The following is a 6,956-nucleotide window of genomic DNA, read 5'->3' as shown; positions in this document are numbered from 1 at the left end:
TAATTCCAATCCTAACCTTCTCTATTTTTCTTTTTTAAGATGGGATAGACTTCTTCTCCACCCCTGCAAAGACCCTTTCCTTCACGTTCTCTAAAGTTTCTATGCAAACAGTACTTGAACTATTTCATGATTTTGCAATGAAATTAAAAACTGCTCCAGCATTGTAGACTTCGTAATATTGCTTTTGAAAACTCATAATACTGCTTTTCCAATAGCTCCAGTGTTATTTCATCATTTCTACATTCCTGCAGAAGTTCATTTTAACATTGCAAACATGACATAGTATACAAGACCTCTGCATACTCACTCACTATTTTAGTAAGGCATGTTTTTTTCTTTAGCATCACATCATAGAAAATTTAATTAAACCATTCATGTCTAGAATATAAATACTCTTCATTAGGTAGACTCTTCCTAAGTTAAGTGCTCTGAAAGACTTTTGTTTTTGTTTTTTGTTTTGCTTTGATCCTTTAGAAGGGAGACAGATAGCTAGATAGCATTGCTTATAAATTCATGCTCCACAATCATTCTGTGCTGAATTTCAAGCATCTCACCTATCATTTGAGAAATTATGGATAGCATTACCACTAAGCTGCACATAAGTGTTATCAATTTCATGCATGTAAGAATAGCAAAATTAAGAAAAATGAACTTCTGGGAGAAGTTAATTCAAATATAATCAAATAATTGGTTTTGTCTGCAGACTTCTTAGCTTTAGCAGTCTAATAGTTTTCTAGTAGTTTAAGCCTAAATCAAGAAATGTTCAATATTTGGTAGGTAAATATTTATTGATCACTTCAGCTTGACTAACTGGATAACTTAAGTGTTTGATAGGAAGTAACAACATAAAGATAAATTTCTTAGTTAGACTGCACTACCTGTTTCTAGCAAACAACTAAGGAAGGATTATTTGTTCGATGCAGACTATGTTCATTCTTTTAGAGGCTCTCAAATCTTTTTATTTTCAAATATTTTTTTCATACAGCAATCATGTATGTTGGAATCTACTCAGAGATTGCCTGATTCTTCAAATTCTTTGATTCAATACCCTATGGCTATTATATGCACAATACGCAGGACCAACTCACTTATTCATCAGAGCAAAAAAAAGAGATATATTATGTTTGAATCCCAAGAGAATGAAGTGCTTGGTTGCTATTTGTCATTCTTGACTCAGCTACAAAGGATATTATTTCTAGTATATGAAGGTAATAGATGCATATTTGACATTCTGTGACATGATAGCACCAGACTTGCAAAAGAACAACAAAACAAACAGCAAAACAAGACAGGAAGACAGACAGATAGAATGACAAAGACAGGCAGAAGGACAGTGGCTTGGAGGGCACACACAGAAATAAAGAAGAGCTAAATCTCAAATTCATCTTTACATAGAGAAGAGTATAAAAAGATATGGAGACGGGAAAGAGAAATTTACATAAAAAATAACAACTTTTCTTTTCCTTTCTCTTCAATATGTAATTCTACAGAGGAATAGCAGAAATGAACATGAAACTATGAGCTGCTTGTAAACATTGGAGGATAGTAAACTTCAGGAACAATCAACAAAATGTAATGATTATTTACATTATATGTTCTTTATCTCAGAATTAAATTCTAGCTAGGTGTATAGGTAGGAGAAGTGTGTTTTGTTCCTACAAGTACAGAATGATAATGGGGTTTGCACTGATGTATTTGGGACTCTGAACAATAATTAGAAGTCATCAGAACAAACTTGGCTCGTTACACAGACCACAAAAAAAAAAGAAAAAAGTCAGCTGCAGGTAACAGTAACATTGGATAAGAATTGGCAATCTGAAATAATATACAGTGAAGCTGAATAGCCATTTTCTAGTGAATGTTATTAAAATTTATTTTACCTTATTGTGCAAAGGAAACTGCCTTAATGCCCCAAACATTTCACTTTTGAAATTAGATTAGGAAGATAAATAATCGGAGGAAGAAAACCTTTCCTTAATATTTACCCAAGAGGATAAAAAAAAAGAATAGTAGAGGTCACATTTTTTCTTGCAAATGACACAGTCACTAAATCAGCACATATAAAAACACATGAAGTAGCCACTTTCTTCACACAGTCATTTTCAGTCATATGTTTTCTTGTGCAAAAATAAATTAAAAAAAACACAACTCATGGGGTTTTTGCCATCTCCAAATAAACCTGTAAGCTACTTTACTGAGGCTGCCATATGCAGCCTTTGAACTTTGAGAGAAAATGTTAGGCCACATCCACAGGAAAATATAAAACAACACATATCCAAAAAAAAAAAATCAAGTCTGTCTTCAGTGTAGTATGCCTCAAGAACAGGAGATAGGGATGCTCAAGAAATTGCAACAGGTAGCATGTAAATAAAAAGGAAATATGGCATGAAGGAGATGCCAAATATGACCAAAAAAAAAATGGAGAGAAACATGTAAAAATACGACAACTAAAATCATGGTAAACAGTGGTGAGAGAAAGTTGAAAAAAATATATATTCTCCTCCTTTGTTGGGGAAAATAGCAATAGAGTGGCCGTTCTTCAGAATCCTTTCATGAAATAAACAATTTTTCAATATAGCATATACAGAAATTTAAATCTAAATAATTATATTCAAGCCTGGCACATAAAGCAAAAGAAACTGACACAGAAATTAGAAAAACAAATTGAGTTTGAAAAGATAATTATTTATTACTACTACATTTCCCCTTTGTATCTAATGGCTTTGGAGAATATTTCATAGCCGTTGTTTCTGAAGGAAGGAAGTGGCCAGATAAGTGAATGTTTACTTTGGAACATATTTAATCAACCCACCCACCAGTACAGAGATAACGCCTAACACCTAAATATTTAAAAGCTAAGTACAAAAATTCATAACAACTGTATTGCATAACCTGAAGAAACAAGGATCATAACCATCCGGGTGAGGTGATTCATTCTGTAATCAGACAGCTGAACCACTGACCAAGTTTTCCAGTTGAAGGATCCCAAAGGTGGGACTCACTACAATGAGATCTGAATCAACTTTGATTATATTGAGAATTGAAATCAGATCTTAGATCTTCAAGAAAGCTTTTCTCATACTTATACATAAGGCAAAAAGAGTAAAACATACATCCTAGCTCTAAATTCTAATCATAACTCAAAGGAAAAGACATCGTGAGATCACTATTTAGAATGATATTAACTTTACATAGGTTTAAAGGTTTAAAAACCATCTACTCTAAACCAAAGTAGTACAGGCAACAGGAACTGGCCAGACATAATCAACATGACTGGATGCACCACTTCTGTGCCCTAACTCTTGATTAGGATAAGGTCTGTATCTGTGTTATCACACCTTTTATGCTCCTTCCACAGGGTATATACTCAAGTGTGGACAATGAAAGAGAGAGATAACATGCTCTGACGAAATCACTTATTTAGACAAACAGGAGAGCGGGAGCCCAGGCCACTTCAGAGCAACATCTATCTGTGTTTACACTCTGCTGCAACTGACATCAGTTAGTAATTTAGACCATCTTAAGACAAAGCACTCTCTGCAGGTTTCTCCAACTATGACAAAGTTAGTTTTTGTGACTAACTTGATCAAATTTCTAATATTTCATGTGTAAATTTGATAGAGTTTATCTAGATTTAAGAAGAGACTGACTCAAGAAGAGTTTAAATTAGTACCTGTAGTTCTATTAGTTGTTTGATCTCTAGATGCCTATAATGCATAGATGGGCATCATCCTCCAAGAGTCTACAGATGGAAACAATTTCCTAACTCAACTATATCTATTTGGATCTATCAGCACAGAGAATTCAGAGGATGTCACGCAAGAAATAGGGTACACCCATTATAGATAGGAACAGTGTTTCTGTTACAGTGTTACAGGCTAAGCATGCTCCATTCTTAACACAGGCAATGCAAGTTGTTACTGTGCCTCATCTCACAGGCTTTCTCAATGGAGACCAGCATTTATATCATCCTCCTCCTCAAAAAAATAGCACATAATCCAGGCTATACAGTACTTCAGATGCAGGATTAAGGACATTTAAATGAATTAGAAAAATAAACAGTCATCACCCAATGATCCATGGTGCAATTAAATTGCTCATCCAGTGGTAACTGCCTCTGCCAAACAGAAGACAAGCATTCTCTGCTTAAATACATTTAAGTTCATTTCCCAGTCTCTCAAACCCTCTCTTGCTTTAGGCTGTTCAGAAGGGAAAATGTTTTAGAGTAAATTCAAATCTTGTCCTCTCTCATGAGTTAAAAGAAATACAGTAACAATCATAAATCATAGAATGATTTGGGATGGAAGAGTCCTTGAAATCACCAAGTTGCAACTTTCTGCCATTGGCAGGGATGGCACCCACTAGATGAAGCTTCCAAAAGCCCCATCCAACCTGGCCTTTAACACATCCAGGGTTGGAGCACCATTATTATGGGCAGCCTATTGCAGTTCCACCTATATGGTAAAGAATTTCTAATTCTAAGTCTAAATTTATCCTCATTTAGTTTTAAGCCATTACCACTTGTCCTATCAGGACATTCTCTGATAAAAACTCCCTCTCCAATTTTTTGTATGATCCCTTTAGAGACTGGATTGTTTCTGTAAGATTTCCACAGAACTTGAAGAGGAATTCTCACTCCTATTTTCATTCACCCCTCCTCTCCTTGCTAGGAATACCAGCACACATCAGGCCACAACCATCAGAAAGTGATAATTAAGAATAAATTCACAATGTTGGAGGACTGCATAGAGGTTGCTGAAGACAATCACGTATATCAAAGATGTCCTCAGAAAAGCTACATTGGAATCAAAAGTTAAGTGGAATGTACTATTTTACTGCAATTTCACTTATATTTTTGCGGTATATACAGTACATCTTTTCAGAGACACTATGATACATGACTCCCAAAGACATTACTGTTAAAATACAGTTACTTGTACATCCTAGACCAGAACACAACTAACAGAAGTTGTTCAAAATCCTATGGCAGAGACCCATTTTGTAAAAAACTAACAATCAGATGGATAGCACTTTGGGAGCTAAAAATTGTATAGTAAGAGAATTCCAGGCTTCCTAAAATACTTATAACTACTGGATGAGCTCTCATTTGCTGTTTGGGCTTTTCAATCAGAAACCAATAATGGGCATTTTCTTGTAGCAAATAACTATCATTATCAGAAACAAATGCTGTTAAACACAGATGCTTTTGTATCCCACCCTCTGTGGATGTCCGTAGCTTAAAACAGGAGATCTTTTGAAAATGACACAGTGTATTTCTGCCCCATTAAGGCTGCACTATAGTGCAAAAGAAAAAAAAAAGAATTGTGTTCTTACGTGCAACCTTGCCATGACATTTGGCATCCACTCTATACAGGTTTTTAGGATTTCCAAGTTGCACTACAGTAATAAATCAGATACTGTGGAGTCTAATATCTAAAGGAGATACTCAAACAGTACTTTAAGCTTATGAAATTGACAAAAGTTCAAGGATTTTAATCAACTCCATCCCATAACACCACCATTCAGATTCCATATAACAGAGGCTTCTTAATTTTACTAGTTTAATGAGATCAATAAAAAGAAGATTTGATATAGCTGGTAACAGAGGAACAACATATTTTATCAGAAAAAAGTTCTTAATAGAGAATATGACAGTGGGCAACTGTATAATCAATGAATATACAGATGGTATAATACACCCAGGAGCTTGGCTGATGTAATTGTTAAGTAAGAGTAAGAAAAGAAAGACACTATCCCAGGCTCACAAAATAGACTCCGGTGGAGCAGATCACCAGAGAGATCCTTTCCCACTGGCAGTCCGCTCTTAAATGGGTCTAGGAGAAGTGGAGCCAGGCTCCCCCCCTTTCTGCAGCACAGGTGAATTGCCTTCACCTGTACTCCAGTGACTGACTCATTGCTCATCTCAGGTGATCAATCAGAGGTTTAGGCCACGATTCAGCAGCCCCTTTCAACTCTTAAGTATAAGGAAAATAAAATAAATGTGTGACAAGGAACAAGAAGCGAAATAGAAGACTGCTTGCAATTTTCTTTAAGGGAAGAAATAGACATGAGAACACAAGCCACTTGTGAGCTGCATTTAACAAAACACAATATATATATATCCAGGAGCTTGGCTAATATAATTTATATTGGAGAAAATGAGAGAAAGTCACTCACCCTGTCCTGGGCTCAAGAGATGAACTCCAGATGGAGCGGATCTCCAGAGAGAGATCCTTCCCCACTGGCAGTCAGCTCTTAAATGGGTCTAGGAGAGGTGGAGCCAGGCTCCACCCCTTCCTGCAGCACAGGTGAATTGGCTTCACCTGTGCTCCCGTGGCTGACTCATTGCTCGCCTCAGTGATCAATCAAAGGTTCAGGCCGTGATTCAGCAGCCCCATACACACAAACTACTTTGTGTTCTTACAGTAAAATAAGGGAGAGAGAGGAGAGGAAAGAAGAAAGATAATAATGTAAACATCTATTTTAGTTAACTATTTTTTCTGGAAAGGCAAAAGCTGACAACTTTGTTAGCAGCTCCCTCTCACTGTGAAAATTAAGAGACAAATTTGAACTGAGTTTATTTACTCTCAGTCCCCTTTTCTCTATGTCTGTACTGTTATTAGGCATGACCTAGTACTTAAGCTTCAGAAGTTGCTGTGAATTTGTTATTTGTTAAGCAAGAGAGCTGAATTGAAGAAAATCTTTTTGATCTTACTGCCAAGGGGTCAGAATCACTTTGTTAAGCATGTATATGCGGAGGGAAAAAAAAAGAAATGATTGTTTTCCAGAGATTAGTCTAAGCAGAAGTACTGACAATATCTTGGGAAAAAGGCAAGTCACATTAGAAAACATTGCTTGGGATGAGGGATGGAAAAGATCCTGAACATAAACCTTAAGAAAATATTTCTAATAGTTTAAGTTCTTGGGCTTTCTTATTTCTTTCTTTCCTTCTTTCT

Source organism: Meleagris gallopavo, chromosome 6 (genome assembly GCF_000146605.3).
Source record: "Meleagris gallopavo isolate NT-WF06-2002-E0010 breed Aviagen turkey brand Nicholas breeding stock chromosome 6, Turkey_5.1, whole genome shotgun sequence".
NCBI classification, from domain to species: domain Eukaryota; kingdom Metazoa; phylum Chordata; class Aves; order Galliformes; family Phasianidae; genus Meleagris; species Meleagris gallopavo.
The sequence above is the reverse complement of the archived record's forward strand: the minus strand, read 5'-3'. Positions refer to the sequence as shown.